Source organism: Petromyzon marinus, chromosome 27 (assembly GCF_048934315.1).
Source record: "Petromyzon marinus isolate PM22_M1 ecotype Great Lakes invasive population chromosome 27, UKy_Petmar_22M1.pri1.0, whole genome shotgun sequence".
NCBI lineage: Eukaryota > Metazoa > Chordata > Hyperoartia > Petromyzontiformes > Petromyzontidae > Petromyzon > Petromyzon marinus.
This window is the reverse complement of record NC_133693.1, coordinates 1,002,623-1,029,889: the sequence shown is the minus strand read 5'-3', so window position 1 is coordinate 1,029,889 and position 27,267 is coordinate 1,002,623. Positions and strand designations below refer to the sequence as shown.

Genomic DNA, 27,267 nt, shown 5'->3' with positions numbered 1-27,267 from the left:
GAAAGAGGGGGCAGCATCTCCAGAGAGTAAACGTGCCACGTGGGGAGCTTGTAGTTGCTTTGGTTGAGGTCGCCGCTGTGTTTGAGTAATCGGTTGGCTGTGCAGGGAATAAACTGCGAAAGGAAAAAAGGAAAATGAAGCCCCGGCACCTGTCATGATAAACGATTCAGAAAAACGGTCATGAACAAACCTAACGGAACAAAAGCTGAAAAATGTGCAAACATCTTGGATGGATGCGGGCTTGCAATTACGTTGAGAGACGAACACAGGCAAACACGGATGAGAGAACCAACGCAGGGTCATTACGTAAATAAAAGTAGGGCTGAACGATTAATCGATTTCAAATCGCAATTTGAAACAATGCGATTAGCAAATCGCAAAGGCTGCGATTTTTTGCGATTTGAAAAGTCCTATTACTTTCTTATTGGAATTGCTTATATTTTTTATTATTATTATAACTTTATTTATTTAACTAAAGTTTTAATAATAATAAAATATTTGAAAAGTCCTATTACTTTCTTATTGGAATTGTTCTATTCCAATTAAAACATTTTAATAAAAAATGTTGGAAGCAATTCATATATTTTAAGTTCTCATCCTTGCATTAGAATATATCGAGCGGTTCATAGTTTGATGGTATCATGTGGTAATGCTCCATCACATGTTTTAAATATATCACACAGTGAATATTGAACTGAAGCTTGATTTAAAAACAGTAATCGAAAATCAAATCGCAATGTCTGTCAGCAAAATCGCAATGAGATATTTTACCCAAATCGTTCAGCCCTAATTAAAAGTGTTAATTAAAGTAGCAGGGCTTGGGCAGGACAGGTTACTAGAAGGGGTGGTGGCCAATGGCCAAGAATAAGGATGGAGTACAACTAAGGAGGATTAGAATGTAGCTGTGAGGACCCCCAGTTTCATGGGGATGGAGCGATTAAATCAGTTCGTGTGCGAGTACAAAGCGGAGTTTTATATCACAGAATCGTGAGAGAGATGGCAACGGTTTGGGGAAGCCTTCAAGCAGCAGTGGCTTGATCATTGCTGATGATGATTATGATGACTGCACATGTCAGCAAAACAAAAGCTCATTAATTTGAACAGAGACACTTTTGCTGTAGCTGCGGTTCATCATCATCGTCATCGTCACGCGCTAACTACCCTCGGCTACGCTTTCGTGAGTCGAAACGACAGCACCTGAATCATTTTATCCACGACTAAATTATGCAACACACTGTAAGTTCCGTATTCATTTTACAACACAAAAAAGTGCATCGCGTGAAGAAAAGCGCACAGTGGTATACCGGGTGTCCGGTGTTCAGCGGCGTGCCGTCATCACGGCGCGCTTAGAGTAACCGATCCTGACGAAGGCATTTTGTTGAATTTAACGACTTGCCTTCTAATCGTAGGAAATGAAAATTTTGGGTCAATAAATAAACCACGCGGACAACAGCAACGGTGACAACAAATTAAGGGACACCCAGGGCGCATCACGCGAGAGAAGCGTGACCCACCGCACGTGGCGGATGCCAGCCAACTGGCTCCGTGGAACGCGTGGCAGCGCGTTGCACTTGCAGTCCACAATCCCGCCGGTTCGATCTCCCCCCCCCCCCTGCCACACCCCCACCTCTGTCACAAAAGGAGTGTAAATGGGTAACAGTCAATGTTGATTTGAAGCTTTCGTGACTGCAGGAGTCCATACTCTTTGGTTCTTTCGGTAAAGTCACCACGTAGGTATAAGTAATAATAATAAATCACGACGTTTCGATCGCAACACAAGCGGTCTTCCTCAGCCGGAAAAAATATATCCAGCAGTGGATTATTTAATCCAGCAGTGGATTATTTAATCCAGCAGTGGATTATTTTTTCCGCTAGAGGACGACCGCTTGTGTTGCGATCGAAACGTCGTGATTTATCATTATTTCTACCTACGTGACTTTACCGAAAGAACCAGAGTCTGGGTAACAGTCAATTGGCAAGTCGCAGTGAGGCGTGGCTACTGGCAGATGTAAGGTCAGCGTGGAAGAGTAGGCCAAATACCCTCTAGAGGGGCTCTCCGGAGCTACCTCTAATGGAGGCTGCTCCACCAGCGGTCGTGCGAGCGAGCATTTGCAGGACTGCTCCTTTACCTTGTCAGCACCGGCCAGCGAGATCAGACCGTTCCACATGCAGACACGCGGATCATTCATCGCACGCACCGAGACGAATGTTAAAAATGTGGGAGCTGCGCTTCAAATTCATTGCCCCTTTCCTCTTTACCTTCCAGCAATTCACACTAGGAGAGCGCACGCGGGTTTGACAGACGTGACTGGAGCGCCTTTCACCACCATCGCATTGTATGCGCGACGGCCCATCGCGAGACAATCGCCTGCCATCACCACCGCCACCACCGCCTGCCCTACGGCGGCCTCCCCCTCGCACCACAGCACTCGCCGTGCCCCTCGCAAGGGCCCAGCGCCGACCTTCAGCGGCACACATGAGGGTCCGATTCAATCACGCTCTCAGCTGCGCCGAGTCCACTTCATTACCGTTCAGCTTCCGGCTCGTTACTCATTGATTGTTTCCGCGCTGTACTCGCCGTTGCCATGGAGACCCCTCTGCTGTACCGGTTTGCTCCGGGCCGAGCCGCGCTGGTCCCCGTCGCCGGAGCAAGTTGGCACCGCGCAGGCAGGACGGGATGCCCGAGGAAGGTCCCCCCGGGTCTTGCCCTCGGTTCATTCTCGTGCAACCCATTGGCACGCGAAGGGCAATGTGCGAGGTGAGCCTCAGACGAGCACGGTTGGCTACGTGCGGTGCGAAAGAAGTTAAACGTACATACTGTGCATACGTACAAGGCAAAGGCGCAGCCGTGCAATTGCTTGCCCACGTCGCTGCTGGTGGAAGGGCTTCTAAGAAAGGGCGCTCTAGAGAGCCAATCTAGAGGGTATGTTGGCCTTCTCTTACACGCTGGCCAGACGCCTTGCAAGAGTTGGGTAATGCTCACTCGATACCCAACAAATCTGGGCAATTGTATGAGTTTAAAAGCGCAAGGTTGTACAACATTGTAAGTGTTAATCATTGGTGTGACCTTGGTTGCTTTGTGTGTCATGCGATCTAAAAAACCCATCACGGAGCCTTGGGTGCCCTCAATGCAAAATCAAGACGCGTGTCTGCAGACTAACACTCTTGGCAGTCACAGTTTTGCAATCGGCTATTTCTTAACAATTTGCAATAATTTGCGGAAATAAAAATGGTGCTGAGAACGAAAAATAATGGTGGGTTTATGTTGTGGCCAATACTAATGCAAGACTGTGGTCAAAAATGTTGGCGAACGGCATGTGTGTAAATCTGCAATCATATATTCATTCTTTATGTGTCTGTGTACACATTTTCTCGTGTGTGCAAAATAAGCAGAGTAAAATTATTACAATAATTTATCAATGCCCATTATTCAAGCGAGTCCTGCAAAGGAATGTTTGGTCAATTCCACTGACCAGCCCCTTCTGGACATCTGTGAAAAAGAGCTTCATAGCTCATCGGATTGCTGCTGCAGTCTAAATAAAGATTCTGACATTCATAAAATGTACAAACTTAAAGGTCACTTACTCCAGAAAAAGCATTCTGATTCTTTAGATAAAACGCGGACATTTTATTTAGTTTATGCCTATCGCCTCCTGAAATATATACACCGAGCTGCTAATCTTATCGCGTCCAGGTCAGTTGGTGCATTGACTGCCATTTGTACATTGCGATAGCGGTCGCTGCATCTGAATGCGCTAAAAACAGACCGAGTGGTTTTGAGGTAGGCAAAGATGTGGAAAATCATTGTTGTGGACTACACGTGCATACAAAAAAAACAGCTCAAGTGTGTTAATTCAGTAAAAAAAATAATTACGGTTATGAGTGTGGTGGACTGCTTGCAAAGGATTTTTATTGGCAGCAATTGGCCGCGACCTCCATGACTAAATCGCCGATCCGCCCCATTTTCAGGGTTCGCTTTTGCAACTCAGCACTCGTCAAGGAAGTTTCCTTTGCACACGCAATGTTCGTGTCACAGGGCAAGCTTTTACCCACAGTCGCGCAGCTCCCTTTTGTCAGCTTTTGTTTAAAAGTATAACATCAAAATGAAGTTAGGAATTAAAGAGAACGGTATGTTATAGCATTTCGAGTGGACATTCGTCCAGCGCTTCAAGGCCGCTACACGTGTTGGCTTTGTACCCTTTTAAGGAGCTGTGCTCGCCATTTTCTGTATGTAACGTTCTGGATGAGCACGGTCAAAATCTCAAACCGGGTTCAGTCGCGGGAGAGAGTTTTGTCGTTTCCCCGTGTGCTGTGACCTCGACAGATAAAGGTCACAACTGGGAACAGCACGCTGGCACGCTGCAGGCGCTGCCGGCAGTTCACGTGCAGTTCGATAAAATACGCAGCGATATTTATTTACTTGTATGTACGTTGAACTTCTTTCGCACCGTACGTAGCCAACCGTGCTAATCGGAGGTGTGGGGGGGGGGGGAAGAACAACACACTAAATACTAAGAGCAGTTCTAACAAAAACGTAAGTTTTTTTTTACTAATCTTGAAAAAAAACGCAAGTTTTGTTTTGTTTCAAACTTGTCAAGGGCACTGCGAGGGTGTTCGCCGCAGCCAACGGAGTCGGACGTGTCGACTCCTCGGAGTGTGCTCTCGCAGACTTCAAAAACGCAAAGCTCCACAGTCAACCAGCGGCCACGTGGCCACGGTGTGCGTGTGTCGTGTGGCTCTCTGCCATGCTGAGATTTTGATGAGTTTTTATTAAAATATTTCACCCGGACGATCCCTCGAGGTTGGAATATCTCGATTGAAAGTGACACTTGCATAGGCAACACGTACTGACACATACCAGCAACATTTTACGTGTTTATTTAGTAGGAATACTTTCAGATTTTTTTATGTGTTTGTGATTCAATAACTAGTATTAGGTAAACATTCATATTCCTACAGGCGTGTCTCGCTTAACGAGCGGGATAACTTCCCCCCCACGTTAAAAGCCGAGCAGCTACGTTTCAGCCCCAACATTTTCCACTCTTGAACAAGTTTGTGTTAAAGTGAGAAATACAAAATAATATTTTAAATAAGGTCACAAAACATTAAATGTAACGATTAGCACACGCGAAGGAACCACAGGGTGCTTGCTGGCCTCAGCGTCTACACTTAATTAGCACCACCAGTGCATGTTGTGGCCTCATTTGGCCAAGCCTCCTTAGGGGTTTCCCCCTGTCCTCTTGTCCAGAATTTGCCCAGAGTAATTCTCTTTTTGGGGTAGCTGTCCCGGGAAGTTGTAAGTCTTCCCTTAAAGTCAATGAATTCAAAGATCCGGGTTTTGATGGTTGTGTAATAATTCAAGACGCAAGACAATGCGTTTACACGGAGTTCTCCCATCTCCCGGGATTGTGAGAAATTATTCTTCACAAGCTATCTTCTTTGGTTCTTTCGGTAAAGTCACGTAGAATGAGAATAAAATAATAAATTGATAAAATAAAATAACACAATAATATTCTCACGACGTTTCGGCCACAACACAAGCGGCCTTCATCAGGTGAAGGGGCGAGACTGTCTGGTAGGACAGCGCTGGAGTGGCCGCTTGTGTTGTGGCCGAAACGTCGTGAGAATATTATTGTGTTATTTTATTTTATCAATTTATTATTTTATTCTCATTCTACGTGACTTTACCGAAAGAACCAAAGAAGATGAATCATTGCAGTCACGAAAGCTTTAAATCGAAATTCACAAGCTATGTCCTGGTGGCAGCACTCGGCTTGGTACAAACACGTGTTGTAGCCAGGTGTAGTGGCACACACCTGTAGTTCAATGTTTTTTGGGACAGGGGTTGGCGGATCACACAGATTTGTGAAAACCCCATCGCCTATGGGCCGTGAGCTAACCAGAAGATGTCAGTACAGCAAGTTGGTGGCAAGGGTTTTCATGGGCATCTCGTGTTCTCTCACACAACACACATGCTCCTTAAAACAGAAATGACCGAGCATCCCAATGCAGGACCCTCCTAAAAATGTCTTGAGAATGAGTGATGTGTCTTTGCTATTGATAGAGGAACTAAAATATAACAATAAAGGAGCAGCCCTCACACCACCGCTGGTTGCAGCAGGGACTCCACTAGAAGGGGGTCTATAGATCCCCTGTAGATGGGGATCCCCTGTAGATGGGGATCTATAGGGTCTCTCTAGAGTCTAGAGGGTAGATTTTTTTCCCACTCCATAGCTCATCGGATTCTTCCAGTCTAAATAAAGAGTCTGACATGCGATTGTGTGAGACCACCCTTCTCGGATCTGGTGAACTGGCTTCCTGCTGTAAGTCTCGGACCTAGCATCCACTGCCTCCCCCCTCGTGTTGCACTTCCCCTAGCACCTTGTTCCCCATACAATTCCCGTTCCCGTGCCCTTGCAATGTGATCCTCTGCCACAGTTGTGACATATGGTGTTCCAGCCAAGCCACTCAGCTGTGTTCACACGTGCGTGTGAATCGTAGCTCACGAGTGCATGGTTCACTCCAGAGGTGAAGGGTGCACACGAAGGTTCTTAGACGGTGACCGATAGAGGTTTACCATTGTGAGAATCGGTCACCAGCTCAGACATTCAGGAACGTGGAACAGTTTCCAGTGGAATTTGAGTAAAAATGGGTGGGGCGTACACACACTTCACCCCACCATTCTCGACCAGCAAATATAAAATCCACCACCACCCGACACAGCCCATTAGTAAGTACTGTCACGTAACTAAAACGTGCCAATTAGTTACTACGTCAGCACAGCGGTGTGTTGATGTAGTGATTACAACCAGCTTCATCCGGCGATAGCCATAATTGTAATGAAGTCTTCCTGTTTCATGACCACTCAGCAATTACATTGCTGAGTGGACGGAGGCAGTGGAGGGGTTTTGGGAACCTTGCACTGATGATTCAAATGGAATCGAACCCGCGTACTCTGGGTGGAAAGTTCTGTTTGCTAACCATTATCCTGCCGTGTCATCGCTCTTCATTTCTCAGTTTAAAATTAAAACATGCTTTGGTTATTTGCTCTAGGCATTTCTAAATGTGGCGCAGACTGATAAACAGTTTTTCACAGTTGACCACCTCGATACGTGCACGGCATCTAACGCACTCCGTCTACGACCAAATCATCCAGAACGAACGCAATCTCATCTGAAGCAGGTTGGGAGCCTGGCGAGTGTGGGCGATCACCACACACAAACAGCTTCTAATAGGGGCGACTGTGTGATACCAGCAGAGCGCCGTGCAACGAAATCCACCTTTGTGCTGTGCTACGCTGCCACAAATACGCTCGCTGCCTTCACCGATGCACATCGGCCAAGCAGAATGGAGCGGAATACGGTCAAGTGACCCAATACGCTCCGCGCGGCGTGGGGAGGCCCTCGTCCAGCAGTGGACTGACAAAGAGGGCTGCGCGTGTACAACATCGCGCGGGCTGCTTCAATGACGACGTGCTGCTTGTGCTCGATAGAAGCAAGGCGTGCTGCAGGCCCCGTCACGTGGGAGCTCACACGATATGTGCATGCCGCATGGGCGGGCGTTGTCTGATCCGGGCAGGTGGCGCGGCGGTAGAGCGAGCGGCTCGCAAACAAAAGGCTGCGAGTTCACATCCTGGTTGGGGGGGGGGTTGATTCAGGCCATCATCCCTCCGGGATAAATTAAATAATTAACGCTTGGGGCGAAGTTCACAGCGATTGTCCTGTGGGGAGACTTGCCCCTGCCGTAACAATAGTGAATTCCCACCACTGGCTGAGGATTTGCAAACAGGAGATGAGCACCGTACTGCCTCGAGAAATCACTTTCAATTGGCGTGAAGAGCATTGTCTCACAATGCTTCATTCCCTGTGATAGTCCGACAATGCCACCCACCTCTACGAAGACCACAGCCACTGAATCTAAGGCACGTAGTTTAAGTCCCAACTCAGCTCAGGCCTGGCTCCGGCTCAAGTGAGCTGGCTTAAAGCCACGCGCTTAACTGAAGCCGGCTCTGAGCACGATCCCAGCCACGTGCGCTCAGCATTTCCGCGAGCTGAGCTCCATATGCGACCTTGGGAGCAACTGAGCGGCTCAAGTCTGAGCGGAGCCCCGAGCATTAAAGGGCCAAGGCTGAGCCGAGCCCGCGACGGATGATTATTACGGCTCCAAGTTAACGGGCGCCCACTTGTTATTATTGCGCTCGCACTCGGTTGACCTCTCACGCGGTTGCGTCTTTTGGTGTGGGAAGTCCCCGCTCCCGAGGTGACAGGCGCGCATGGGGCAGCAGCGCCCATTGGTAGCGGCTATGTCAGGCCACGCCGCCTCAACAACGAACTTCGCTCTTTGTCGGAGCTCGCTGGGTTTAATTTTGAATCTTTACTGCAGCGTGTGACGCACGCGACCATTGTGACAGGGCGATAGCGTGCTGTAAACACACACCGTGCCCCTGGCGACGATCGATGACCGCCCTTTTACAGCGCCGATTCGGGGTGCATCAGCACACATCGAAGTTTGAGGAAGTAGGAAGTGTCCTCCTTTAGAATGCAAATCATTAGTTTCGCAACAACCCTCCGCTCTGCAAATTAACTTTTTCAAATGTTCCTTCTTGGGTGCGTTTGCTCAAGGAATTATGTGCGCATTGTGTGTGGACGTCTCTCGTTGTAAGTGAGTGTGTTGTGCTTTTTCCAAGTGGAATAATAGAAACAGAAAGCTAGAAATGTGTTGTAATGTTTTATTACTGTGCAATAAAATGTTAGGCCATGTACTTTATTTAACTACAAAAAATAAAAAAAGAACCTGAAGTAGATACAGATAAGCACCATTATTTATACATTTGGCCCGAGTAAGTTGTTTAGACATAGAAATAAGGATCGTAACATGTTATGATGGCTGTTACAGTCAACATGAATTGCAGTTTGACAACAACAACAACAACTTAAATGTACCGACGCAGAGAGAGTCAATAGAAAGGCACTGCTGGATAAGATCACGCGCCGCTTTCGCGTGCAGTCAAGGCCAGGAAATCAGGCACGACGCCTTTGAGGCCTCGTCACACAAGAGGGCACGGCAGCTGTTTGTGTTGCCGGCAACATTCTCTCACGAACTCTCGCTACTCGATTCTCACGACGAGCGCTCGCTTCTCTCCCAATAGCTCGGGGTCGCTTCGTTCAGCTGAGAGCCAACATCGACTCAAAGATCCTGGACAAACTACCGGCTGTCACATGGTTCAGAGACGTGGGCATTAACAGGGTAAATGGAACACAAAAAAACCGAGTGCACAAATAATAAATGGGGAGATGCCTGTTTAGGATTACGCTAGGATTATCCTTAACCTGCAAGCAGGTTAAGGATGAAACAACGCTCGCTGCTCAAGAAGAATGACGGAGCTGCCGCCAAGGAGAGGGAGTGATGAAATCGTCTCCTGTGCAGACGCTCGTGGATCGTTGCTTCGCAGGATCATGAGAGATCGCAATAGTTTGGCGAGGTATTCGTAGTGAAGCAGCGGACCGATCATGGCTGATGAAGATGACGACGATGCTCCAACGCTGCTGCTGCTGCTGGAAGGCAGCTGGCGATGTCTCACGCTGTGCACCGCGCTCCATTAATGTCGCCGCCGAGAAGCATGAGAAGAATTCGTAAACATCCGTAGCTGTGCTGTACATGGTTATAGTCACAAGTCAAAGTCACGTCCTGCTCACGTGAGCATTCGAGGTGGTGCGGTGCTCATTCTTTTAAAAGCCTCGAGTCCAGTGGTGGAAATGCCGCATTCCCATGTCGGGGATTGAGTCTCTTCGTACAACAAGCGCTGACGACTTTCTTGTGGAGCGGTACCTATTTTATCAACCCCCAGGGGGACGATGCACCGAGGACGTTGTTATATGATCAGAATACCGCGGCGCGATTCATAACAGGTGGCGTTGGTTTTGAGGTCAAGTTTCAATCACAAATTGGCGTGCGAGATGACAAATCCCCGTTCGTCCTCTCACCTGAGAAGAGCAGGTCGACCCCAGGCTATCGACTCGGTCCTTCTGTAAATAGTTGTTGCGCAGCCCATGTGGTTCACACACAGCAACATTGTGGGTTTATATTTTGCTCAGAGACTCAGGAAATCCCGCGCATCCGCCTCGTTCAGCTGCTCGTTTCCTACGTACACACGTTCGCTCACCGCGGCTTTGCCCAACAGGGCGAGCTGCATTGTTCTGGGGATTGTTTCTGTGCAGCAATGAGACCTGCAAGAGAGATGGTTAACCCGGTCAAGAAACGTTTTTTCCTCGTCTGTTGTTGTTGGTTTTATTTGTTACCACTCAGATGCGATTTCGCAATAGGGATGCGGCCGTGGTGTAATGCTGAGCACACTGAACGTGCAATCCACAAGTCAGCGGTTGATTCGATCCCGTGGCGCGGCAGTTGGAAGAGTGGCCGAGTTTAATAAACCGTCCCACTTCTGTCCACCCAGCAGTATAAACGGGTACGTCACAGTTAGTCGATCGACGGATCGTCAGGTGTGGTAGGGTAATGCGCGATTACTCCCCAATACATCAAGCCAGCGTGGAAGAGTAGGCCAAAACACTCTCTCGTAGGAGTCTCGTCGAGCGGAGACTCCTTTTGCCAGCAGTGACATCAACAGGCAATTGCAGGGCTGCACCTTTACCCTATCACTGCTGCCTCCATCACTTATTACCGTGTAGTGCTGGAGTGACCCAGAAGAGGAAGCGTTTGTAAAACATTGCAAAGCCTTTGAGAGTTATGTCCCCTAGTTTTCGCCCACAACGTTTAACGGCGGTGTACGCCGAACGCACTACCCGCCACTCCGCCCTGACGCAGCGCACAGCGAGAGAACGGCAAAGCGGCGTCGCGATTGGCGGTTCACGCCGGGACACCACGGACTGACGAGAGCGCTTCGACGCCTCTAGGTTACGTAGAATTGTAGGCAACGTAATTAGAAGAAATGCCGCCACACGCAGGTGGGTGGCGGAGAGCAAGGGGCTGCAGTGGGATGCTGGACACTGGTGGGGAATTGTGGCCTCGCTGTAGCAGCAGAGGGCGGGGGGCGCGTAACCCAGACCCATTGCCTGCGTGTTTATTACAGCTCGCGTGTGCCAACTCGGTTTAATAGCGGATGCACAACCCGATTTAATGTGGACGAGGGTTTTGCTTTGTTTATTGCTGCCTTTGCTCAAGGAAAAGTGCCTTTCCCACATGTCCCTCCGTACGCGCGACAAAAAGCATCATCCACAGTCGCAGGCTTGCAGGACTTCTTTGTAAATGGGGCCTGTTATCTAAAAAAATGCCATCATCGTTTTCAATGATTGCAATCGTCGATATACACTGCGCTTCGATGGTTTTCGCGTCGATATAGTATTTGCAAATGATGTTTGGAGAATTGGCAGGATGCGTATGTTAATCACACGAGAGTGGAAATGACAGAAAAATGTTCCCTTCCCCGACGCACCAAGCAGGGTACTTTGAGGGCGTCTGAGGCGACACCCCTTGAATTTCTCTCTGTCTGCATATTTTTTGCTACCGCTGGTTGAGTGCAAACAACCAGACTCAAACAGTTCCCTCTTCCCAACGCTCCAACCAAATCACCTCTCTCCATCTGCACAAACCAAATTACCATCCCAGTTTCCTTATTCTTCTACTAATTATAAACAAAAATCCTTCGCGGTCTGACTGCAGTTATTGGCTAGCATTAGTAAGGAGCAGATCTCCACATTCTATTTTCATTCCAAAAAACTTCCGAGCCAACTACCCTGCCGTGACTTCATATACATTCCAAAACAAATCTGCGTTTTAGTTTTCATGGACAGTATAACAGAAATAAAATAATACTGAAGGAATTGCCGGCTCTTGAAGGGCCCTGTTGTGGCCGTGTTTGAGAAGTTGCCATGGCGAGAGATTGCAACGAGACGCCTCTGGCATGGCTGCTCCATTACCTCAGCTGCTGTGGTAGTGGGTGGAGGGGGTCAGTGAGGGCCTGTGACAGATTCGCTCGGCTCACACGAGTCTCTGCGAGGCTCCCATCTCACGTCGAGGCAAGCGGCGACGAACGAACCGCCCGCGTGTCCGCACAATGTGGGACACAAGTCGGTGATTAGGCGCCTTCAGAGGGCCCCTTTTGGGGGGGGGGTAGATGGGTTTTCCGGGGAGCGGGGATTGGGTTGCGTTCCTGGAAGGAGGCCGGGCTGCTTCGCTCACAGACGCCACATGGCAAACATCCCCGCGCTCTGTAGCTGAGAAATTGCTGTGAACTGTGCGCGTAGCTTGGGTGTATATCGAGTATTTGTGTGTGTGCATCTAGCCTGTGGGGAGCGGTAGTGTAGCGGTTAGCGCGCTGCGCTACTAACCTGCATGTGTGAGTTTGATTCCTGGTCACGGCTAACATCAGTGGTGATTTGTATATCTGACATGGCCACCGCCCCCCCCCCTAAGTTGACTCAGCCTTAAATGAGGACCTGGTGTTGGTGTTCAAGCTTCAGCACTGGGGATGAAACGTGGCCAGGCCATACTGCTGCTCACATCACCTTGCTTGCCTTGCCAGCCTTCATGGGTGCTCGTGAAAGCCATTTGGCACAACCGTCTCTTAGATTCTATACAGGGGTTTTTTTTGTCTTTGGCAATGGGTGTGCGCGCAATAATAAGAATAATAATGTAAATTACAGTATTTACTGTACTGAGGAATTAGTAAGTTGTAGATATGCAGATGTATGTATGTTGAACTTATTTTGCACCGTACGTAGCCAACCGTGCAAATGGGAGGTTTGTTTCTTTATTACCTACGGCCCTTTTGAATACACAGCGAGTAGAAGGCCACCCTGTGCCATCCAGTCACGGGTGTTGTTTAACCAGACTTCACCACGCTGGTCAATGTAGATGGGTGAAATCGGAAGTTCCAGGACTGGTTAAGATATCACTCTGTGCTCATAGCGCAATGTGTCTATGAGCACTGCGCCATCAATTCACACTGGCATCGTCACCCTCTCGGCCATAGTCAATCCACTGCTGGATGAAGGCCACCCCAAACAGTCTCCACCTCTTACGATCCCGCGATGAAATAATCCACCTGGCACCAGCACATGAACTGATCCCAGTGATAATGTGCTATATATACACATGTATTGCAAAAACAAGTATGAATATAAGAATATTATGGGGACTTTCATCTGATTCTATTGTTATGTACCGAGTGTGAGTGTATATGTAATACAGTGTTCATATTACGTGTTCTTTGTGAAATAAAAAGAGTAAAGAGACATGACGTTGCACTTAAGATTGAGGTTGCTTCTCGCCATTCTCTGCAACAATGACTTATATCAGCAGTTCTCAACCCGCAGCCTGTGGCGCGGATACCGTGCAGGTCAAAATTCTAATTTGCACGGGGAACGCCAGCGGCGCATTACGGTTGACAGCACGCTGATACACAACCAACTAACGCCGCGTTCACTCGGGACGTGGACGCGTGATCTCTCTGTGCTGTGGCCTTCGGAACCTGGCAGAGGGGGTTTGGGGGTAGCGGCAGAGAGGGCCCAGTGGTCGTGATTGGGGGGCCGCCATAGCAAAAATAATTGCATCGGGAACCACTAAATGACACAATTCATCCGTGACACGCACTGGCACACAGGTGCTGCGGTTTCAATGGTCCCTTGCGCTCGCCATCTGTTACTCATGCAAATAGCTTAAACAAATAGCACGAGGCAGCCATGCAATTTTTAAGTTATAAATAATCTGAACCCATGCTCAAAATTAATAATAAAAAACAAAACATAAGCAGAACTATATGAGGATCTGGCTAGATCTGATAATGTGTGCTTGGGTTGCTCTCTCTCCCTGTGTGCATGCAGTGTCTGTGCTGGGCACAAGCAGACGAAGCAGCTACGTGTTCATGCCAAATCTCGAGGTGCGTCAGTATCAGCTCAAATTCAAACATCAATGACAATAATAAGATATTGAACATACAAACGCCAATCATATATGTGAATTTGTTTTTTTTTAAGTTCTCACATCTCACTACGTCTCCAGCTCTTGTCTATAATTATTGTGAACGGAAAGCGTCCGAAAAAAACGAATAAATCTGCTAAGGGCCCACAATGAGCTGACACCACCACTGTGTGCCAACAGCGCCTAGAGCGGTCTCCTGCTGCTCGAAGGAGCATTGAAGCGGTGCTTACCCCCTGCTTACAGCCCCAAGCTACTGGTATACTTTCAACATTCGAATGGCAGGCGTGAGCCTCTCCATAACACAACCACTGTTGACTTACCCACAACGTAATGTTATATTATCGACCTCTGAGGGATGATGGGCTTAGTCAACTCCCCCCCCCCTACCAGGATTTGAACTCGCAGCCTCATGTTACGTGTGTGTGTGTATAGTGTGTAGAAATGTGTGTGTAGTGCGCATGGAACGTATCCTGGAGCAAAAAATCAGCGCGTGCATGCGAGCTTTGCCGTGCGCGCACTGCGGCTTGTGCGCGCGTGACGCACGCAGGGACGCGACCTGCGTAACAGATGAGACTTATCGTCTGTTACGCAGGGACGCGACCTGCGTAACAGATGAGACTTATCATCTGTTACGCAGGGACGTGGCTTGCGTAACAGATGAGACTTCTCATCTGCCCCATCAGTAGTGGTGGGCTCGATAAAAATAGCCGTGGCTCTCTCCAAGCTCTGCAGAAATGCAACGCTGGGGTTTTATTGTTTTCTCCCCAGAGAGAGCAACGGTCCGATGTTTGCAGTGAAAGGGTTTATTATTAGTTTAGTTTTTGTTATCGCCAGGATCTAACCACTGATAATCACAATTAGAGATGCTGCTCACGCACTAGACGCGGTCAAGAATGATGTGCGCAGAGAAGCACTGGAAGAGACCCATGCTTGGTCGTACGTAGACATGCAGAGGAGCACGTGGTTTTCGAGAACATGCGCAGATTAAGGACTCCGTTAAAACCGTCAACAAAGTGAGTCGTCTTGGGTAGCTCGCGGCGTTAGGTGAAGTCCGCTGGTCAAGAATAACGACGGAGTGGCAGCCAAGGGACGGAACGCGTCCGAGAGGAAATCCACCTGGGGAGATGGAGCGGTGAAATCAGCTTGTGCGCAGGCGTTAGGTGGATTGCTACATCGCAGCATCGTGAGAGATGGTGGTGGTGGCTTCGGGAGGCCTTCATCCAGCAGTGGCATGACCCATGCCGATATTGACAATGTACACACGATGATACAAAACACAAATGCACAACATGAGAACATGCACGATGCGCCGTATTGACTGCGAGAGAAAATGACACTGGCGTTTTGGGGTGGAGTGGTGGCGCGGTGGTTCACACACTGCCTTCCGAACCCAGGCACCTGAGTTTGATTGCGATTGACATTTGAACCCGGCACCCGTGCTTCTCTTTCACCAACCTGCACCGACCAGCGCGGTGTAGAATAATTGGACAATACAGCCCCCCACAACGACGACGATGATGCGCGGTGGGGGGCGGGGTGCATGCATCCAGCTGCGGATTAACAAAGAGCCGTCCGTGTTTCCATCGTGGCAATGATGAGCGTGACGAGGCAAGGAGAATGCTGCACGCATGCACTGAGCAGGGCCGGGGGTCGCGGGGTTTAAGTCCACCGGCACTGCGGTTGGCACGCAGATTGCGTATCAAGACAATATTGTGTCATCGGATTCCACAAACCCTTCCTGGTACACGGAAATAATACATCTGGAGCATGTGTCGCCCCCCCATCTCCCGCCATACGCCATGCACACACACACACGTGTTGTTACTCACGCACGCTCCCTGCTAACCGTGATATGGAGTGGACTGCATTGAAAAAAAAACATTGCTGCGGAAAATGCTGCTATATTTCATAACAAACGGTTGAGTGGTAAGTTACATTTACCTAGGGATATATATTTGAGCCCGCCTACTACATTCTTGTGAGTGCATGAGACCGCGGCTTAGAAGTGTACAAAGTCAACACCGCAGTCACACGCTGCAAAAATACATCTTCTTTCTGCTTCTCTCTTGGCGACTGATCGCATCCGAAGTCTCGGGGAGTTGCGGGCTGCGGTTGAGCGACCTTGACTCGGGCGTCGTTCGCTCTTCCTCGATTCGGAGCGAGCGACCTTTCGTCTCGCCGCTCTTTTGTTGGTATGCGAAAACCAGGAGGGCGCGGACGGAGAACGCCGCAGTGAGAGACGCGCGTCTAAAAGTCGTCTTTGCTCTTTACCACAAAAAAATTACATATAAGTAAAAATATAAGTATGTATTTTAGCACTGCACAAAAAATAACAAATGTTCACTTGCGGAGCGGAAGTCGCTCGGATTAAATGTTATGAAATTACTGTACTGTACTCCCCATGCGCCCCACGGACACGCGCGCGTCCAGGACTCGCACCGCGCGTATTGCCAATATCCTCGGCGCCGACTGCTTTGGCGGTCTTTGTCAAAAACCGGACGGCGGTGACTGCCAGACGCTCCCTTTGATGTTCCACAGCGGAGATTGTCATCGGCTGCGTCCCGACGACTGCGGCAGGAGCAGTGGCAGCGTGCCCACAGCCACGCACCGAGTTATGTAATGTCACGCCGGCACGATCCACGGCGTGCAATTTCCGACCTGGCTTCACATTTGTATTCTCATATTGTGCAACGCTGTTTCGTGGCTTCGCAAGCTGTTGGCTTACGGCGCACGCATATTTGTGGTATAAGAGTGTTGACGTTCATCGAAGAAGGCAACGCTCTTGCTCGCTCACGCCACTGATGGCGTATGTTGAACTTGTTTTGCACCGTATGCAATCGACCCAACTGTGGTTGAACCGGCGACAGTGCAGCGTGGACAGAGACGGGAGCAGGGGGGGGGTGGGGGGATTTAAGAAACTGGCACCGCTCTTGCCACTGGCGACCTCTGCACTGCAAGTCCAGCGCGCCGCTGACCATCACACCGTAGCGGCCTCCTTGCTGACACAGTCGTTGAGACGTTGCGTGCTGTTTAAAGCGTGTGCACAGTCACTTACTGCAACGCCATCACACCCCCACAGCCATCAGCAGCTACACGTGGACAACATTCCAAGTCAAACAGTTACTTGGTGTGATATTACATACAATCACAATTCTAGGAAAATGTACAAAAATGCCATTTGACAGTTCCACGGAAATATTTTTGTATTCCTGCTGAGCTAAGCAAAAGCAGTGTAATTTTGTGAAGGTTACTGCTGAGTGGATATATATTCTACTAATTACTTATAATTAAATATTTCAAGAACGCATGTTATGATATTATTTAGTTTCTCTGTCTTGGTTCGTGATATTATGGATAGATCAGCCAAAGTTCGAAACGAACTATTTAAATGTATTATTTTAATTGTGTGTATTTGTATTCCTTGGACATACACTGCATATTTGTGTTAACATATAAATGTTATATAACTCTCTCTATGAGTCAAATCCTTTCAGCAATTCTGGAATTCCTTTCATTTAGCTCTGTCCATGATATTTACTCAATAACCCTGCTTTAGATACTGCTACCAGTTGCATCCAATTATTTAAATTGCTTATCATAGTTCGCTGTCTTCCCCAGCATCTTGGACCTTTAATTGTCCCGGTGAAATCACATTTATATTCAGTCTGATGTTTTCTCATTACATGTCCAAGCAATCTAACGTTCCTATCTCTAATTAGTCTTATCACTATTATTTTTGTCCTTGTTATCTGTAATACATTTATGTTACTCATCTTGTCTGTCCATGAAATAAAATGTGTTTCATATATTTCTGTGTCAGTTTATGTTCAGAAGCGCGTCTCGGGGACCCCATGAAATGCCGTGCACGAGCCCTTCACGCGTGTCATCAAGCGCGCACCCTTGCCGCGTACGCTCGCCTCGTACTCTACCACAGCAGGGACAACAAAAGCTCGTGAACAACAAGGAAAAAAATACAAAATCGGCGACGGTTCGGTCAATGGCCCTTCTTCACAGCATATTGACGGAGGTTTGTTCTTTGTGCTGGTGCGCCACTCTCAACGCAGCGTCACAAATGTTTTGCTTTATTCTAAAAAACCTTAGCTTAGCTCCACAGAAAGCTACCACGGTGCCCGGGATGACATCTGTAAAAGGGAACCCATCAAATCCCTCCCCCGTTTTCTCACCGCTCGGTCTCCCATTAACACCATCCCGTAGCCACGGTGGCCGGGTGTCGCGGAGGTCAGAGTGCTGAGAGCTTGCACCGCTGAAATCATGAGTTCAAGTCGAGGTAACCGCCTGCTGTGATTAAACCGGGTTCTCTCAAGTGCACTGAGTTGATGTTGTCAGCCCGGTCACCAATAACCGCACAACAAAAATCCATCACACTACATTTGGTTTTGCACTCGATTTGTCTTTTTCCCAGCTCAGCATTATATGTAAATATGTAATAGACTGTCTTGCGACGGACATTACTCTGGGAATATACTGCCCACCACTGCGTGGAACAGAAATCACGTAACAGCGGTTTCTGAAGTAGCTCTGTGATAGCCACTTCCATTGGCCATTCTCTTGTGCGAAGGGTCACACTGCTCTGCGAGATATCCGAACGGATTCTCGCCTCATGACGCGATGCCGAAAGCGCAATCGGGAGAACATTGCGGGGGGGGGAGATTTGTTTTCTTAATTGGCTCCGACAGAACCCTGGTAGTGATGTTAACGTCTCAGTGGTATCGTCACCAGGGCCCTGCATCGCGTGTTGCAGCAGGACTGGAATTCCTGCGACGATCTCACGAGGAAAGCAGCTGCCAAGGGGTAGAACAACTACAAAGGAAAGCTTCAAATCAAGATACAAAGGGACTGTGGAGGCTGTGGGGGCCCTGTCCGTTGCTGTTTCTGCTGCCGTAGGAGGGGGGGGGGGGATGGACAAGGAGCAGAGAGGGAGGAGAGACGCAGCCTTGCTCACAGCAAATCGGCTGCCTGCTTGCAGTTGCCATCCTCTCTCTCTCACACGCGCGCGCGCGCGTCCATGGCCTGCACCAGCCACTCAGAACGCGGGCGGCACAGCCAGCCTTGACGTAATGGCCTTAATGTGTGCATTGAAGCCTGGCCAGTGGAATATTTACCCAATGAAAAGCCGCATCCTGAGATACAGTATCCACGCTGGCGACGCTGCAGCAAGCTAACACTGGCTGGTCTCCGCATCCTGGAATCCCAGGGTCTATGTTTGTGTCAATTGCCTTCCTAAAATATGTGCGTATCCGGAATAGAATAGGTGAGCTGCAGATAAACGCCCTTTTCTCAGTATGTACGTATTTAGCATACAAAAACACGCGTACACAATTTCTCGCTGACTGACATGGTGAAGTATGGTCAAGAATCCCCCCCCGACCAGCACGGCATTGGAGGCTCCTTGTCCAGCAGGGGATTGACAAAGGGGCTGAACGTGCACGCATTTACGATGGATTTTTTTAGCATGGCAGCGCCATGTGGAACCTTTTGTCATCAAAGGATGCATTCATAGTGACACATCAATATGATAAGAGCGAGCCAGTTTTGCACAAGCCAAATACACTCGTTTAAAAATTGTATCAAAGTTGCACGGATGGCTTCTCGGTATGTCTTGACGAGAACGTCAGCGGCGAGGCCACTGCAGCAGTCGACTGCGAAGCAGTTGAACACCATGGAGTCGTGACGTGGCCGTTCCCACTGCGGAGCAGAGAGGCAGACCGGCGCGTGGCGCTCGAGTGTGAAGCTGCCGCTGCCGCTACCTCGGAGCGCCGGGCAGCGGACAGGAATGCGCCGCAGCTATTGACGGCAGCAGAAATCCGCGGAAGCTCACGCGGATACAACCTCCCCCCCCCCCCAAAATAAATAAAGTAGTAAGCATGGAATTGCAAAACATAACGTACGCACCGATTTTTTTTATTTTCGCATCCGTTTATTTAATTATTTAATGTAGACTTTAAAAAACATATATGTTCTAATTCTTTGCTAAATCTGTTACAGTACTCCTAAACACTCCCAGAACCTTGCTCCTCACCCACGTGCCCCCATCCCTATTGCACGCTCCCCATGCACCACTGCAGTGCGCCCGAGTCTGGTGCAGCCCAACTTGACCAGTCCACGACCTTCCCGGCTTTCCAGGAAACCGCACGATCGTGAAGGTCCCCAGCGGAAGCCGCCCCTCAAGGCCCCCCCGCCCCCACCTCCTGGGCCGCGCGCCGCTGGCATCATCTGGTTGGCCGCTTAGTTGGTCCCCACGGGGGGGGGGGGGGGGCAGAGTTCAACAGGCGACGTGTAAAGTTAGCGCGGACCTGGAGCCTCGGTCGGGCGACGGGGTCACGTGGGCAGAAGGCCCCGTGCCGAGAGGGGACAACGGGACCCCGAGCGTCAGCATCGCGTGCGTGCACGCCCCTACAAGGGCAGCCGTGAGGCGATAGCGCGCCCACGGCACGGCCCGGGTTGCGCAACGCTTCCACTTTATCGCCGCACCGCCCCCCTCCCCGAGGCCAAGTTTAGATTTCGTGCGTAAGTGGCTGCTGTTCAATTCCTCCGCGCGCGCACCGCGCGTCAACAACAGAGCCACAGAGTTGTGGTGGTGGTGGCGGTGATGCTGGTGGTGATGGTGGTGGTGATGATCCTCATTTACCTATCTCCTTTGCATGCCTCGCTGGGCCTTACCTGGAAAATAAAAAAATGCTGTATAGTGTTATGTTAATCACGTAAGCTTTCGCGATCAATATCATCCATAAGAAGGTGTTTTTGGGTGAGATCGCGTAAAAATGTAAATGTGTCGTTTAACCGGCCACCACCCGACACAGCCAATTAGTAAAGTTTGTCACGTAAACAGAACTTGCCAATTCGTTACTAGTACAGCACACCGGTGTGCTGTAGGATAAACCCACAACATTTACAATTGTAAATAACATATTGGCATGTTTGGTTTACGTGACGAACCTTACTAATTATTTGCGTCGGGTGGTGGCGGATTTACCGACGCATTTATAATTACGCGATCTAACACCCCAAAAAAACAACTCTATTATGGATTATAGTTTTTTTGTTTAGGCATCAATTGTCCGAGAAGCCAAACAGGAGGATGATCTGCATTTTATTTGTAAATCGAAAAGGTGCATTCTCACGGAAATCATCCGTAAAAAGTAATGGTAACCTGCACTGACGAGACATTCATGCTGGGTTGGCTGTGTGTAACGCGTACACGTGTGTGTATGTGTGTGCGCGTGTCATTATTTGTAATCGCAATGTGGAAAATGTTTTATTTTCAGAAATGTAAATAAGGAAAAGTCCCCATCTCGCAAGCGGCCGTCAAGTTGTATTAAACTTCGTGCTGTGTTCAGTTCATCAACACTAACCGGGTTACTGTGTTGCTGCGTAGACGCCTTGCTCATCTGTCGTAGCCGGGTAACCTTCAAAGGGAATGGTCACCCAGGCGCGAGCAGGGCTGCGGCAGTGTGCGGTGGGGCTCAGCGCGTCCTGCGTGCCCGGAGAGGCAGGGGCCTGCACAGCGCCACTCGGGGCGCGAGGAGGAAGCGAGAGAGAGAGAGAAGGAAGAGGGGGCATTTCAGTTGAAAACACCCAGTCATTTCGAAACATTGCGGATCAAAAGGCAAACTGAGGTCAAGCAGGTAATGTTTACATGGCCTAGGTTAGCTCCGCCTCGTGGCGCCGGCACGGAGTCACCTGAGGTGCCCCTGACGCCGCACGTGTGCGCCGCGGCCCGGCTCATGGCAGAGATGAGAAACGAGGCCACGTGACCGACTTTACAAGGTGCAAGCAGCGTGGGGTTTCTTTTACTTCCCCCCCCCCTTGCCGAGGTTGAGTGGCCTGGCCCTAGAACTGCAGTTGTAGAACACTAGAGAACACGTAGAGGTTTTTTTAATTCACTTTTTGTATTATTATTTTCTATCTACGTGGATTTACCGAAAGAACCAAACAATATGAACACGTAGAGGGTTCAGACGGGGTGATGAGCGGTGGCGATGCTGTTGGCGGTGGTCGTGCGTGTGACGCTATTGTCTATGGAGGGATCGTGATGTACACCGGGCCACGTGGCTCAGTGGTCGAGCGAGCTGCTTCACAATGGAAACGTTTGCGAGTTCAAGTCCTAGTTTGGTGGGTTAACTCTGCACACCATCCCTCCAGGGGTGGGGTGGGGGGTGTCAATAAAAATGATTGATAATCAGTCCTATGGATGGACCCACGCCCGGCCACAGGAATGTGACACTTCCACCACCGGCGCAGGACTGTAAACGAGGGATGAGCCACGGCCTCGCTGCTAAATTGAGCAGAAATAACTCTGCCTGTGCCTCTTCGATGCACCCGCCCCATCCGTCCAGTCGCATTCGCGATAAGACGTCCAATTAGGGAATCTTAATTCCTGCTGAAATCTAATTTCACACAAATCATATGCTAAATTAAATAAACGCGCTTAAGCCGGCATTTTAATTACAGCAAGAATGAATTATATGATGATACGCGATGTAATTTTAGCCGCGCGCGCGGGTATATTGCTGCTGCAACTGATTACATTTCCATGCGTGAATATTCAAACGATTTAACCGGCTGCACGTGGCGATGAAGCACGTGGAGGCCGAGCCGGGATGTGCGCGCGAGCAAAGAGACTCTTCAATGCGATCGTCATGGTCATCAGAGTTGACTCGAACCGAGGCTGCCTGGGACAATTCGCTGCACGAGTCTTGAGACGACTTGACACGGGGCCGTACTTTAAAGGACACATCGCACGTGATGCGATACGAGGCTGTTAAACGCCACAGTGTGCGTTTATGCGTAAAGGTTCGTGGTAGAAACGGTAAAGGTGCAGCCCTGCCGTTACCATCTAAACGCCACTGCTGGTCGAAGGGCCTCCACGAGAGCGAGCTCTTTAGAACCCCTCTGCAGAGCCGCATCTTCCACGCTGCTGGCCAAATGTCTTGGGAGTACCCACGCTTTGCCCCACCACATGCAACCTTCCAATCGATTATAGCGGGGGGGGGGGGGGAGATCGAACCAGCGACCTCTGGATGGCAAACCCAGTGTGCTGCCCATCACCACTCGCGCGGCGGCGCCCCCGTGACGTATTGACGGGCCGTCACGCGCCTCGCAGGATCCTCGATTTCAAGTAGAATTGCGATTTGCGAGTTTGGCGACTCGCTCGATACCGCAGAAGCAGCAGTCTCTGCGGTGGCGCAGCTCTCGCTGCGGGATCGAGCGGCTCTCCGCCACGCGCCGCAGCCACTTTGCCGCACACGGAACTCTGGGGGGGGGGGGGGGCCCTACCACGTCCAGAAATCGTCGCTTATTGCAGTCACGAAGGCGAAGAGGGCCTCTTTTTTACGCGGCGATGGGCGAATAACGTGAAGTTGAGCTTCTTCTCAAGCTGCGTGAGTGGAATGCAGAGGCATGCCGCCTCTTGCCTGATGTAAATGAGCCAGTGAGCCGTGCGCTTTCACAGCGTTCACGTGACGTAACAGCTAATTCATTACACAGCATGCGCCATTGATTGCTGATTGCAGACTTTATCTCACAGCGGTGTGGAACAATCAATAATGCTCAGGCCAGGGCTTTCATACCAGGTTTTATATTTCCCTGGTGAATAAAATGTTAAATTAAATCATTCAGGCCGAGAGAGCCCCTGTGAAATTATTAAAACTAGTGCGCACAACTTCCGTTCACATTGAACGTGTTTTCTGCAAAACAGTCAATGCCGTTTTAACATTTTGGCTCTGGAAGACCTGTTGAACAAAGTGTAAACTGGGTCCTTTGAACTCTCACATCCATTAACTAAGGAACATGTTGCATGTGTGAGCCTGAGTACGCACCGATGCATGTTTAGCGGTGTGTTGAGTAATTTCCACCAAATCTTGGCTTAAAACTTTCGTGACTGCAGGAATTCATATTCTTTGGTCGGTAAAGTCACGTAGATAGAAAATAAGGCTTGCCCCCCCCTCCTTTTCCCTCTGCCTCATGACGACTGCTTGTGTTGCGATCGAAACGTCGTGAGTTTTTTTTAATTTGTATTAGTTTAGTTATTTTTATCTAAATTGTTTGCTATCTACGTGGCTTTACCGAAAGAACCAAAGAATATGAATTTCCACCAAGTTTTTAATTTATATAAATGCGAGTCAGGCTGCGTGTGATGGGTAACAGTATGGGTACTCTGAACTCTTCCAAGACGTCTGACCAGCATGGAAGAGTAGGCCAAGGCCCTCTGAGTAGGACCGTCTCGAGCTCCCGCTCGTTTTGGAGTACATCCACCTGTTGTTATTATTAATACATGTTATCATCGCTACTTATTGCACGATAAATGAGGCTCTATTCCAGTGACTGTGGTTGAAAACACGTGCATCATTTATTACTAATGCTGATTTTTACGTGTTTTATCATTTGAAATGGGAAGTGCATATTTAATGCATGTGTATTTCACAGCGCACTCTAAAGCACTCCGTCGTCGTAAGAAGCCATTTCTGTGGGGAAAGAGTTTCTATTCATGTCGCGTGGAAGCAATGACTTCCATTCCGACACAACACCTGGCCCTTATGAATAAAACATTGAAAGCTCCAGCGAGCTCCGACATGAAACACGGGCAGCCGCACGAGTCATCGCAGCGGCGACGACTACATCGGCGTCTTAAATGATCAGCAGAAAACTCTTGGTCGTAAAACGACGATGAGAACAACTACAATAACAAGTCCCGTGAGCTGGTGAACGATAGAAACCCGTGCACGGCCCTGCGTGAGGCGGTTCATCGCTGAGTCTTGGTCAGCAGAGCGGATACGCCGATCCGGAGGTCGCCGGTTCGATTTTATCTCCAGGCGTGACAGTTGAAGCCACGGTGCAAGTTTATTTTACAACAAAAATCCCCCTCCTCCCCTTTCCTCTTCATCCGCTTCTGCCCGCCGAAGCTTTTTTTTTCAATGGGCACAGCGCAGTTCATCGATCGGCAGGTCGCGTGTAGTGACGTGTGGAATTGTGGGCACTGTCACCCAAGACGTCTGGCGTGGAAGAGTAGGCCAAAACACCATCAGCAAGGGGCTCGCCAAAGCTCGCCCGAGTGACGACCCTTCCGTCAGCAGTGGCATGTCCAAGAAATTGCAGGGCTGCACCTGTTCCACATTTGTCAACATCTCTCAGCCAGAGCTGATTCACGCCCAGTACCCACGGATCGCTTTGTACACACGCACTCAATGCACTGCCTGTGATACTGACTGACCAGTGCACTGTCCCTACCACTACGTCCGCGTGGAAGCCCGCTCCGCTGTGTGGGGTTGTGACCGTCGGTACGGGACTGTCCAGCGATACCATCTTCCAAGTGGGCATCACCACCTAAGATAAGGGAGTTAGCCCAGGACTGGTTTTGATCACCTTATGCAATTCTGTTTTCGGTCTTTGGCTGCCGTGAGCCAGAAGGACGTTGCGTAATGCCGCACTCATGCGCCTTTTTTTCTTCAGAGGGGATTTTCTTTGTAATGTGAGCAGTGTGGATTGTTTTGCCAAGCTAATCTTTCACATTCCTTCTCGCCTATCTAAAACTGTAGTCAAATAATGTAACTTGTTGGAGAAAAACTATGTTCCATATTTTACGTTCAAATATTACATTGAAAACAACCTTACGTGAACAAAATGTTAAACCTTTAGGAAGTTTTATAATTTAAAACAAATAACGAGCCAATCAATTTGTTAAATAAACTAACTGAAGACTTTTTTTACACAATATCACTATCTTTTGCAAACTTTGCCAATAATTGAATTCGGTTATGTGTACAGTTCGTTGAAGGCCTCCCCACGCCGTGTTGGTAATGGTGGGGTTTTGATTTAAAGCTTTCGTGACTGCAGTAATTCATATTCTTAGTTTTTTCGGTAAAGTCACGTTGAAGGGAAACAACAAAATAATAAAATATATATAACGATAAAAATTATATTTTTTATTATTTTGTTGTTTCCCTTCAACGTGACTTTAACAATAAAACATTTGTTTTATAAATTTCGATTTAAAGCTTTCGTGACTGCAATGATTCATCTTCTTTGGTTCTTTCGGTAAAGTCACGTAGAATGAGAATAAAATAATAAATTGATAAAATAAAATAACAATAATATTCTCACGACGTTTCGGCCACAACACAAGCGGCCTTCATCAGGTGAAGGGAGCGAGACTGTCTGGTAGGACAGCGCTGGAGTGAGAGAGCCACGTTCAGATCACGGCTTTTAAGCTGTGTGAGAGGAACAAAGAGCCTTGACGAAGGAATTAGCATAAAATTTAGCATTGAAAAGGCTGAATGATTAGCTTGTGACTGGTCACAGAAATAGCTATGTTAAAAGTTAAAGCATACACATCCGCAGAGGCACCCATTGTTAAAAGGAATTAGCATAGAATTTAGCATTGAAATAGCTAAATTAAGGCATTCGCTTGTAACTGCTACAGAAATAGTTACGTTGAAGTCAGAGCATACACATTCACCGAGGCACTTAGTACAAATCAAAACAGGAGAATTTAGCATTGAAATAACTAGGCGAATTTAGCATGGAAATAACTGGGTGATTTGCTAGTGACTGGTCACAGAAATGACTACAAATCTGAGCTATTCACAGTACTATATAGTGAACCAATAAAAACTAAAATATAAATTACCTTCATGTTATCAATAAACTCTATATTCTCCAATCAGCTAAGCTACCAACCATAAGTCGTTATATAACACAATGCTATATGGCGAAAAAATGGGTGGATTCTTACCCTCAAATTTCCGTACCACGGATAGCTACGGGCCCCGTTCAGACGGACGAGTTCGTCCATGGTCGGAACAGAGGAGGGGGAGAGAGACAGCTGCGAAGCCCTAGTATACTCCATGTTGTAAACCATACCATTAACCGTGGTGTGAGAGGTATTAAGAGGCAATGCTGGCGAAAGAGCTGCGGTCTGAAGGTCATCGTAAAATTACAATTAATTAAGAACAGAAATGATTTAACACATCTTTCCAGTGGTTACTGAGCCTGAATCCATCTTCTCGGTTGAAATTGTCTCTGTGCTTGTATATGTGAATGGCCTCATGAACGAATCTCTCATGGTAGCCAGTTGGTTTGCAAAGAACCTCCGTCTTGGAGAAGTCAATGTCATGTGAGCCCACTGAATTGTAACAGTGATCTGCCACGGCAGAGGAGTTCGTCTTACCGTGTTTCAAGTCTGCTTTATGTTCGCGGATGCGATCCGAGATATGTCTTTTGGTTTCTCCAATGTAGCTACTACCACAGAGGCACTTTAGTTTGTAAACGCCCGGGTACTGTATGTCTGGAAGAGCATCTTTTACAGATGGAACT

General features: G+C 48.6%; 1 long non-coding RNA gene across 1 annotated transcript; it reads right to left on the bottom strand.

The window, feature by feature from the left end:
• Positions 1-19,793: 19,793 nt before the first annotated feature.
• Positions 19,794-24,193, bottom strand: LOC116946676 (uncharacterized). The gene is made up of 3 exons (XR_004403592.2): positions 21,637-24,193; positions 21,309-21,453; positions 19,794-20,616 (listed from the first exon to the last, which is right to left on the bottom strand). It is a non-coding gene; the product is annotated as an uncharacterized LOC116946676 (long non-coding RNA).
• Positions 24,194-27,267: the final 3,074 nt, after the last annotated feature.